The following is an 11054-nucleotide window of genomic DNA, read 5'->3' as shown; positions in this document are numbered from 1 at the left end:
TCTGCATACTGGGAGGACTGTGTAATCAGCTGAAAGTTCTGTGGCTCGTATGGTGTATAGTCAACCCACAAAACCCCCACTCCTGCACGGACAATTGTTTCATGGTGGAATGAACAGCCATCATCATACGCAGTGATCAGGCCTTGGCAGGCATGTCTTCATTCAGTGGGGTTGCAGCCAGCGTGTCTTCAATGCAGCACTGGCAAGCAGCTCACCCTGTGCCTAAGGGAGTTTTTGCAGCTTTGTGCATACTGCACCTCTTAAACACTGTAATGCCATCAACCAAGAAGCTACCTGTGAGTTTGTCACCACACCTTCTCTCAGTCTCTGACTGTTAAGGAATGTAACTGGTTGATGATTGGTTTCCACAATGACTTTTTGTCTGCCCAGATAGTTGATGAAGTGCTTAACTGCCCAAACTACTTTTTTGCAGTCACTGAATTTCATTTGTGGTGGTTGTAGCATCTTGCTCGTTGTACGCGACCACTCTCCTATTTTTGGCATACATTTGGTCCAGTCCTGCACTGACGCATTGGTTGGAGATTCCCACCTCTAGGTGGAACTCTTTGTTACAATGGTGGTATGCTAGGCACAGGGCTGAGCAGTCTGTCTTTTAGAACCTGTCCTGTTCATGGAGTTCACCCCATGTGTCATTTTTGAGCAGGTCTGTCAGTGTTTTCACAAAATTTATGTAGTTTTCAATGAACTGACAGGAATAGTTGCACACTCCCAGGAAGCTGTGCAGGTCAATTAGATTTGTGGGTGTTTTGATATTGGTGATGCCCTGGACTCATCCAGCTTGTGGTTGTCCCCATCTGACCTGATGAGGAGGCCCACGTAGTTGGCCTTGGTCTGGCTCCACTGGCACTTCTAGAGTGAGATTTTTGCACCAGCAGCTGTGAATTGGCCCAGAATGTGGTCTATCTTATCCAAATGTGTGTCTAATGTGGGGTTTCGCATAAGGACGTTATCAACATAGATAAAGGTGCCTCGCTTGTTAGCATTGGGGCATGCTTTATTCAAGAAAATGTTGAATTCTGCAGTTAAGTTGGCATAGCCAAATGGACACCTGGTGGAAGTATATTGGGGTTGGCAAAGGTAAACACCAGTTTGTGTTGATCAGTTTCATGGACTGGGATTGTCCAGAATCCGGATGCCACATTGAGCATGGTAAAGTACTTTGCGTCTCTGACTTTGGGAAGTTCCTGCTCTAAATGAGTCATTGACCATCAAGACAGCAACACCTTTTGGTTTAGCTTACGGTAATCAATGGTAATCAAACAGGGGCTGAATAAGTACTGTTGCATGGTCTTGTGATCCCTTTTTCCAATAGGTCATCTTAGATGACCTATTGGAAAAAGATGCCAAAGGAATTTGGCATTTTGGCAAAAGATGCCAAAGGAATGTCATAAAATGCCAAAGGAAATTTGTACTGCCGCACAAAGGTGGGCAGTGCGTTTGTAGGAGATGAGATGCGAATAGAATGAATGTGGGTGAGTCCACAACCCAACAAGTCATTAGCAAAGGATGCTTGATACTTATAGAGTAGATCTCTCAGGCATCCTCGCTCATAATCATTCTTTAAGGCATCAGCTTCTGCCAACACTTGTTCCACTTGAGATGCAAATTCAACGTCTGAGTCCTGGCCAAGGTTCAGAGTTTGTTCAGTGTTATCCCCAGCGGTTTTGGTCAGAGAGTCAACTGTGAGGACCATAAGGGTCTTGAGGACCATGTGATCTGGGTCACTAAGATCTATTCTGTTGAGAGTGTCTTTCTCAAGCCCCTTTCACATTGGCGTATTCGTAGAGCTGCGTATTGCAGCGTTGTGTTTCATTTAAATACAGCCGAAAAGCGTGTGTACTCAGCCTTTTTCAGTGTTCGTTTCATACTTGCAGCTGCATGTGTTCGCTCACACAGTCGTGTGTACCTTGCCGCTATTAAACCAGTTCAGTGCTATTTTCTGCCTCTGTGGAAGTGCGCTCTGTTCTCTTCTGCAGGTGTGGTGCGGCTCAAAAATGGTAAATAAATGGACTGCATTTATATAGCGCTTTTCCATCTGCAGCAGACGCTCAAAGCACTTTACAATTATGCCTCACATTCACCCCGATGTCAGGGTGCTGCCATACAAGGCGCTCAACCAGGATCTTCTGGTCTCATGCCCAACACCTTAACCACTAGACCATCACCTCCCCCAAAAACAGAGTCATTTAACATTATTATTATTATTCTTATTATTTTTTGTCTTGGTGGATCACTTTCTTTGTGTCCAGATACTGCTGAGTCTGGCTGTGGTAAAGGCTGCCCTGAATGAAACGCTGTGACTCGTTAAACTTTATACCTCCAGCTGCTCTGATCAGGTCCGCTAATTTGATCAGACCTGATCGATCAGGACGTTTGATGAGCGCTGTGACTCTTTAAAATAAAAGTGCACTCACTGTCTGATCACAGGTCTGATCAGATAGAGAGAGAGAGAGAGAGGGAGCGCGCGGGCGAGAGCACTTTTAAAGTCACAGGTCTGATCAGACAGAGAGAGAGAGTGTGAGGGAAAGCACTTTTATTTTAAAGTCACAGGTCTGATCAAACAGAGAGAGAGTGTGAGGGAAAGCGCTTTTATTTTAAAGTCACAGGTCTGATCAGACACACACACACACACACACACACACACACACACACACACACACACACACACACACACACACACACACACACACACACACACACACACACACACACACACACACACACACACACACACACACACACAGAGAGAGAGTGTGAGGGAGAGTGCTTTTATTTTAAAGTCACAGGTCTGATCAGACACAGAGAGAGACAGAGAGAGAAAGAGAGAGAGTGAGGGAGAGCGCACGCATGAGAGAGAGCGCTTTTATGAAATGACAACAGTCAGCTTTGCGACACGGTGAACAGTCATATAATGAGTCCAGTATGATAAAGTGAAACAATGATCTTGCAGTATTTATAGCTCCAGAAGAACAATGGAACCTAGCGGGAGGTGTGAAATGGCGTACAGTACGGTGTTGCAGCATGGGCAGGCTCACAGTAGTGGACAGTAGCACTGCGCTGAGTGTACTTGCTTGAAGGCTCCATGCTGTGTTGTACGCCGAAAAAAATTAAACATGTTTAATTTCTTCCATATGCGCGTAGGCCTCAACCTACTGCTGCGTATTGAGAAAAAAACGCCACGTAAAGTGGGCGGAGAGCTGCTCATTGCAGTGTAGACAATACCTCTGCAATGAGCAGCTCTACGAATACACCAATGTGAAAGGGGCTTCAGAGCTGATCACTGGAAATACAGCAATTGCCCTTGAAGGATTTGAAAAGACAACACCCCCCTCCCACCCACCCACCCATGTTGTGAACAGGGAAGAAATGATGGAGGGACTTGACAGAGAACTAGAATGTTCAGCTCAAAGTCCTGAAAGTCAGTGCTAATTAACTAGCCCAGTGGGGTGGCTTTGAGAATCAAGATATCGTCGGTAGTGTGATTATGCACCACCAAGTGAGTTGTCCGGTCTCTGAGACTCAGACGAGGGGTAGCTTTGAGGGACAATCCCAGGCTGGTTAAAAGCTGGGATGGCTGGAAGACCACCTTGGGGTGTTGGAGCTGTTGTCCCAGATGTATCATGAGGTGGATTGGATTGATGCATTCTTCGGGTTGGCGGGTATCGTATGTGAGTATCACTCACTATCTGGCATACATCAGGGATCAGTTGCCCTGACTTTAAATACTCCGGATCGGAGTAGGCAGGGTCATCATGTGCTCTAGTCAGGGACCAGAGTACCTGATTGATTCTATCAACCTGTACTTCCAATCTGACAAGGAAGTCACCTCCTATGTAGACTGAGTATGGTAGGTTTGGAACCACTAAGAATGAGTGAGTCAGTTCTCTCCGGTTCCAGCATATCTTAAGAGTGCAGATCCCAGTGGCGTTGAGTATGGTCGGGGGTAGAAGGTCCTTTGGAAAACAGAAGAATTTTTCAACATATAAAATGTTGGGATGGAGTTTGCTCAGTGAGTCAAATAGACTTTGATAGGTGATCTTTCAGCCCAAAGAGCCAGATCTACATCAGCAACATGTGTATTTTCCAAATGGATGCTGTCTACCACCACAGGGTATTATTAGTGTCCTCTGACAACTTACACAGAGAAGTATCCTTCTCAGCCAACAGTGCATCTGCAGTTGCCACGACTTTGGCTCTCCAAGTTTGTGGAAGTAGTCATCAAGCATTGGGGGTGCCCATGTTGGCTTTGTGGGGCACAGGTTAAGATGGCATCCACACCAGATACGAAACAATAAAGAAATAACAATAAAATACAATATAAAAATAAAAATGTATGTACAGGTGAACGAGCTGTAAAAGTGTGAACTGGATTAGTGAAGGAGGTTTGGATGGAGGTGAAACCAGCAATGAAAAATTCACCCCCCAAAAAAGCCATTTTAAAAGGAGTGTTATTCCAAGTCTTGTCTTATATCCACAAGTGGAAAATTTTCTTTGTTGTTTATATGTAACACAAATATTCTGTTTAGAATAGATAAAGGTTACAATTTAGTAATGCTCTAGCACCTTCACTTTAGAAAAAAGAATTGATAACACTAAAGAAGTATTATTTTCATGTAACAGTGAGTGAGGGGGTCCCTTTGCAGGTCCATCCAATCTCTGTACTCACAAAGAGAGAACTGTGTTCGGGTGCTAGGCAGTTAGTCGGACTTGTTTCTGGTGCGGGACAGGATCTCAAGGCGTAGTCAGGGGGAGGAGGGTTTCCAGTTTGGTGGGCTTAGGGTCTCATCACTGCTTTTTGCAGATAATGTGGTCCTGTTGGCTTCATCGGCCGGTGACCTCCAACACTCACTGGATCGATTTGTGTCTCTCACCTGGTGATGGACGCGCCACCATCGCCCGGTGTGTCGCTCTGCTTTTGCTGCGAAAATTCGCCCCAATGCACCATCAAATAGGAGGAGCTTCCATTCCGCTCGCCATCAAGTCGACATGGCGGACTTTGACCACACGGAGCGAGTTGCTGTGCTCTATTTGTTGTGGAAAGCTGACAAACGTCACCAGTGGCGCTGTCCCTGGATTCACAACATCCCCATGAGATGTTCCCAATTCAGGGAGTTTCATTATTTGCTGCAGGAGCTGCGGCTGGATGATGGCCGATTTCAGCGGTACTTCCACCTCTCCAGGACCCAGTTTGAGGACCTCCTGTACCGTTTGTGCGCGCACATGTAAACAATTAAAAAAAAAACTGGCTGCCACTGCAGTTCCTCGCTCTCCCGTCCAACTCTGTCATAATTGTGTTATAAACCAGTCACCATTTGTTTTATTACACATCTGTGTAGTTAATAAAATTATCTTCACGGACAATTTGTTCAAGCATGCACATGAAAAAAATGGCTGCTGCTGCTGCAGTGCTGCTGCTCGCTCTCCCCTCAAACTCTGTCATAATTGTGTTATAAACCAGTCACCATTTGTTTTATTATACATCTGTATAGTTAATAAAATTATCTTCACGGAAGATTTGTTCACGCGCGCATGTGAAAAAAAAAGAAACTGGCTGCTGCTGCGGTGCTGCTGCTCACTCTCCCCTCAAACTCTGTCATAATTGTGAAATAAAGGACAAAAGGGACATAAGTCTTGCTCACAGGCTGGCTGCCAGAGACAGGACATGTCCACATCAAGTATAAACTCCAGACATCTTCACGTCACTACATATCCATTCCTTGATTGTTCATCACGGCGTGACAAGATGAAAAAGTTCAGATTTTTCAACTTGGGAAGAGGATGACGCGATGCAACGCGATATCACGCCACAAACATGCCAATCGCTCAAAATCGCTTTATCTGCATCGCTTTATTCACATCCATCGGGTCGCATTGCATGGCTTGAACTTTTGTGCCACCACAACAAGTCCTTCCATAGGGATTACATGGCAACCTGTTGCCGCTGCCGTCGCTCGCGTGGTGTCCGGTGTGAACGCGGCATAAATCTTAGGCCATGGTTCTCAGCAGGAAACTGATGGATTGCCTATGTTGGGTAGGGAATACGGTCTTGCCCCAAGTGAAGGCATTCAAGTACCTCGGGGTCTTGTTCATGAGTGAGGGGATAATGGAGCGTGACATTGGCTGGAGAATCGGCGCAACAGGGGCGGTGTTGCATTCGCTCTACCCTACTGTTGTGACAAAAAGGGAGCTGAGCCAAAAGGCAAAGCTCTTGATCTACTGGTCAGTCTTTGTTCTGACTTTCACCTATGGTCATGAGGGTTGGGTCATGTCCGAAAGAACTAGATCGCGGGTACAAGTGGCCAAAATGGGCTTCCTTAGGAGGGTGGCTGGTGTCTCACTTAGAGACAGGGTGACAAGTTTGGTCATCCGTGGGGAGCTCAGAGTAGAGCCACTGCTCTTTCGCATTGAAAGGAGCCAGCTGAGGTGGTTCAGGCATCTGGTAAGGATGCCTCCTGGGAGCCTTCCTCGGGAGGTGTTCCAGGCACATCCACCTGGGAGGAGAGCCCGGGGAAGACCCAGGACTAGGTGGAGAGATTATATCTCCACACTGGCCTGTGAACACCCTGGGATGCTCCAGTTAGAGGTGGTCAATGTGGCATGGGAAAGGGAAGTCTGGGGTCCCCTGCTGGAGCTGTTACCCCTGCAACCCAAACCTGGAAAGCAGTTGAGGATGAGTGATGAATGTAACAGTGAAAATTTCTGATTAAATGATTCCTTTATTGATCCTGATTAAATAGGATTGCAACATATGTAAGGTTAACTAGCTAGTTGTGACAACATTAAAATTGAATAAAATGAATCCAAATTAACCATTCAATCTACTATGAATAAAAGTGCATACCCTTAACTTGATTAGTAATTAAAATAAACATTACCAGGAGTAATAACAGTAACAGGAGTAATATTTCCAATTGGGATTGGAGGGTTGTTATTAAATCCTTTCAACATTATAAAATAAGACAAAACTGTTATTTGTCGGACGCAGCTCGGAGAACCGACCAGCGTTGAAGGACCCAGTATGAAATAAGCAGAGCACGGTACAAAGGCTAACTGAATTTAATACATAACAGTGATACAAAAATAACAGAAAGTGCGGTCTGGCGTGGTGCGCTCCCAGCAGCGCTAACGGTCCGGAGCCAGAAGCTGTTCGGACCCAAGGACCCCGCCGACACCCCCCAGGTGGCCGCAACAAACCAAGTCTGTGAAAGAAGGAACCATTATGTGAGTCCACACTCTACACACAGAGAGAACACTTAAAGGTGTACAAACAGCAAACACTTCCTGGCTTGATTACTAATCAGCTTCCCAACCTGCAGGCATGGAACATCCAGTTCACAAAACTCCACTGCAGTGGAAGCCGATACATGACTAACATACAGCTCAATATAATAAAGGTGTGAGGGACACCACATTTACTGACTGTATAAATGTTAGTCACAAAATCTAACGTACCTCAGGAAGTGTGCTGACGAGCGTGAGACCTCACCCCCTCCTCTTTCACAGACCGTGCATCAAACCCTGGACGTTCTCTGCATCCACTGATGATGAGATGGCTCCCGAGATGACGAACTCACCCGTCTGGTCACAAGGTCGAGTCTCTGGCAAATACACACTGTACACTCCAGTCTTAAATGCCACCATGTTCCAATCCATATAGATGCACCATAGCTGTGAGTCCTGACGAGCCGCAGGTGATCAGGGTGAGGTCCTGATAACCTCAGCAACACAGCCACTCAGTCCCAAATGCAAGCCACCTGGAAGGAAAAACAAAAGACAGAAACAAAAAGGCAGCCAGGCCCCCCAGCCATACAATAGTACCCCACCCTCACGGGAAGCCTCCCGGCGACCACACAAACCTGGCCCAGGAGAAACACCCCCCTCCAGGGACCATGGCTGGAAACCGCATCTGCATTCGTCTTCCAACAGAATGGTTGATGTCCTCTCCTCTGGCTGCATCCTTGCCTTTGTTTCAGTCAGTCACTTAGCACAGGTGTGGCCAGGAGTTCTTAAACCTGTGCGGTCAGCCTTTATCCAACCATGTTTGGTCATTAGTCATAAAACAAAAAAGACAAACACAAACAACCAAACCACCCCCCCCCCCCAGGGGACCGTCCTATCAAACCCCGGGATGAGGAGAAAAGAAAAACCCCAAACGTAAGCTTACAAATAAAAGCGCTAAAACACCCCCCCCCCCCCCAAACGACATGTAGGGACCAACACCCCCCAGAGGACTTCCCGCCAGCTCCAGGAGTAATAACCACAGCCGAGGTCCCTCTGGGATCCAACGTCACCCACGGGGACTCCCAGCGCCTCCCAGAGGACCACTCGTCAACCCCAGGAGACGCCTCCCCTCACGACCAACGGACCCAGCCCCGGCCGTCTATGGCTAGATGGACCCACAGCCCTTTCCCCCCCAGAGGACACCACAGTCAAACCCTGAGGGCGGAAACTGGGGGGAAACCCCCCACCCCCCCCCCCAGGTGCAGAGGTTACCTGGGAAACGCCCAGCATAACCACACTGCACCACTCCAGCAACGCCGACACTACGGCTCACACGGCTGGAGCCAGAGGAGAAGAGAGGGAACAAAAAGAAAATACCCCAAACCCCCCCCTCCCCTCCCGGGTGCAGAGGTTACCTGGGAAACGCCCAGCACAACCTAACTGCACCACTCCAGCAACGCCGACACTACGGCTCACACGGCTGGAGTCAGAGGAGAAGAGAGGGCATAACAAAAAAAAAGGAAAGAAAAAACAACCCAAATCCCCCCCCCCCCCCCCCCATGACCCCCCAGGGGACCGTCCCATCAAACCCTGGGAGGTGAAACTGAAAAAAAAATATATATATATATATAAAAGAAAGACTAACCGACTGACATAAGGTTGCTCGGGTCCTTTTTTTTTTTTTTTTTTTTTTTTTTTTTTTGGCAGAACTGCAGGGTCACGACCCCAGACACTAAATAGTGAAAAACAAAAAATAAAATCCCACACAAAAACCAACTCAAAAAACACCCACACAAAATGAACTAACACAAAACAAATAAGTGACGTATACCGTTAAGCTCAAACAAATCGAACACACATGTTCTAACTTAAGAGCTTAACGGTAATGTGACTAAGTCACCAAAAGAGGGAGCCAAAGTGCTAAAAATGAAAAAACCCCCTTTGGTGACAGAAAACAAACGAGCTGCATCTCCGTGCGCAGCTGTGTGCAACACACAACCAAAATGTGCTCAACTAAATAACGCCGGAGCTGATACAACAGACGCAGTAGTTATCTTTATCCGGGGAAACGGGGCTACAACTGTAACACAGGAAGCTCAGCGACCCGTGCCACAGAGCTCCGCCGTGCGCGTGCACCCATTACAGACACACTCTTGCAGCTCCCGTTTAAACCTCTTATCCGGTCGGAGCGTGACGCGAAGCCGTCGCCAGTCACACTCCACCACGACCCACGGATAAGGCACAAACACAGGAACACGGCTGCAAGAGAGCACAAATCAGTATTCAGTAATGGGTCTCAAACACGCACCATCCGGGCGGAGAGCACCCGCAACTGATCCGGATAACTACTGAACGTCTGCTGCCGCCTTCCCGGTGCGTTACCGTCTCTGCTACCGCTGGGTCCGTGATGTTTGGCCAGAGACTACTGTTATGTGTCGGACGCAGCTCGGAGAACCGACCAGCGTTGAAGGACCCAGTATGAAATAAGCAGAGCACGGTACAAAGGCTAACTGAATTTAATACATAACAGTGATACAAAAATAACAAAGTGCGGTCTGGCGTGGTGCGCTCCCAGCAGCGCTAACGGTCCGGAGCCAGAAGCTGTTCGGACCCAAGGACCCCGCCGACACCCCCCAGGTGGCCGCAACAAACCGAGTCTGTGAAAGAAGGAACCATTATGTGAGTCCACACTCTACACACAGAGAGAACACTTAAAGGTGTACAAACAGCAAACACTTCCTGGCTTGATTACTAATCAGCTTCCCAACCTGCAGGCATGGAACATCCAGTTCACAAAACTCCACTGCAGTGGAAGCCGATACATGACTAACATACAGCTCAATATAATAAAGGTGTGAGGGACACCACATTTACTGACTGTATAAATGTTAGTCACAAAATCTAACGTACCTCAGGAAGTGTGCTGACGAGCGTGAGACCTCACCCCCTCCTCTTTCACAGACCGTGCATCAAACCCTGGACGTTCTGCATCCACTGATGATGAGATGGCTCCCGAGATGACGAACTCACCCGTCTGGTCACAAGGTCGAGTCTCTGGCAAATACACACTGTACACTCCAGTCTTAAATGCCACCATGTTCCAATCCATATAGATGCACCACAGCTGTGAGTCCTGACGAGCCGCAGGTGATCAGGGTGAGGTCCTGATAACCTCAGCAACACAGCCACTCAGTCCCAAATGCAAGCCACCTGGAAGGAAAAACAAAAGACAGAAACAAAAAGGCAGCCAGGCCCCCCAGCCATACAACAAAAACTTGATAATAAATGCTTTGATTGATATTAGCTATCATTTATCATCATCAACAGTAGTCAGACAGTAAACTATTTTAAAAGTCACAGGGAAGAATGATTTGCATGCAATGTAGGCTAGCAAACAGCAGTTACTGTGGCATGTTATCAAGTTGTTTACAGAAGCTAGGTTAACTAGCTAGGCACGTTAGCTGTGGTCGTTAACAACGGGACTAAATTTGGTTATTGGCGGCTCAGGGGTTATAAACGGTTTAGCATGCTATCGCCGCTGGCTTTCCGGTAGTTGATTAGTGTAAATTATATGGGTTAAAATCTGTTAGCACGGCTGTAGAAGCTAGCGTTCATTAGCACTATATTAGCACACTAACCCCGCAGAGCATGGAAAAAATGGCTGAATCAATTGAACGGAATTAAATGAAATGATTAACATGCAGAGTACATGCAGTTAATGACAGTGGAAGGCCGCTTGATTCACCAAATAAAAAAAATCTTAATCATTTTTTCGATTGGGGTGTACCAAGATGGAGGTTGTTTACGTCGAG

Source organism: Thalassophryne amazonica, chromosome 11, assembly GCF_902500255.1.
Source record: "Thalassophryne amazonica chromosome 11, fThaAma1.1, whole genome shotgun sequence".
Classification (NCBI taxonomy): domain Eukaryota; kingdom Metazoa; phylum Chordata; class Actinopteri; order Batrachoidiformes; family Batrachoididae; genus Thalassophryne; species Thalassophryne amazonica.
Note: the sequence above shows the minus strand (reverse complement) of the source record.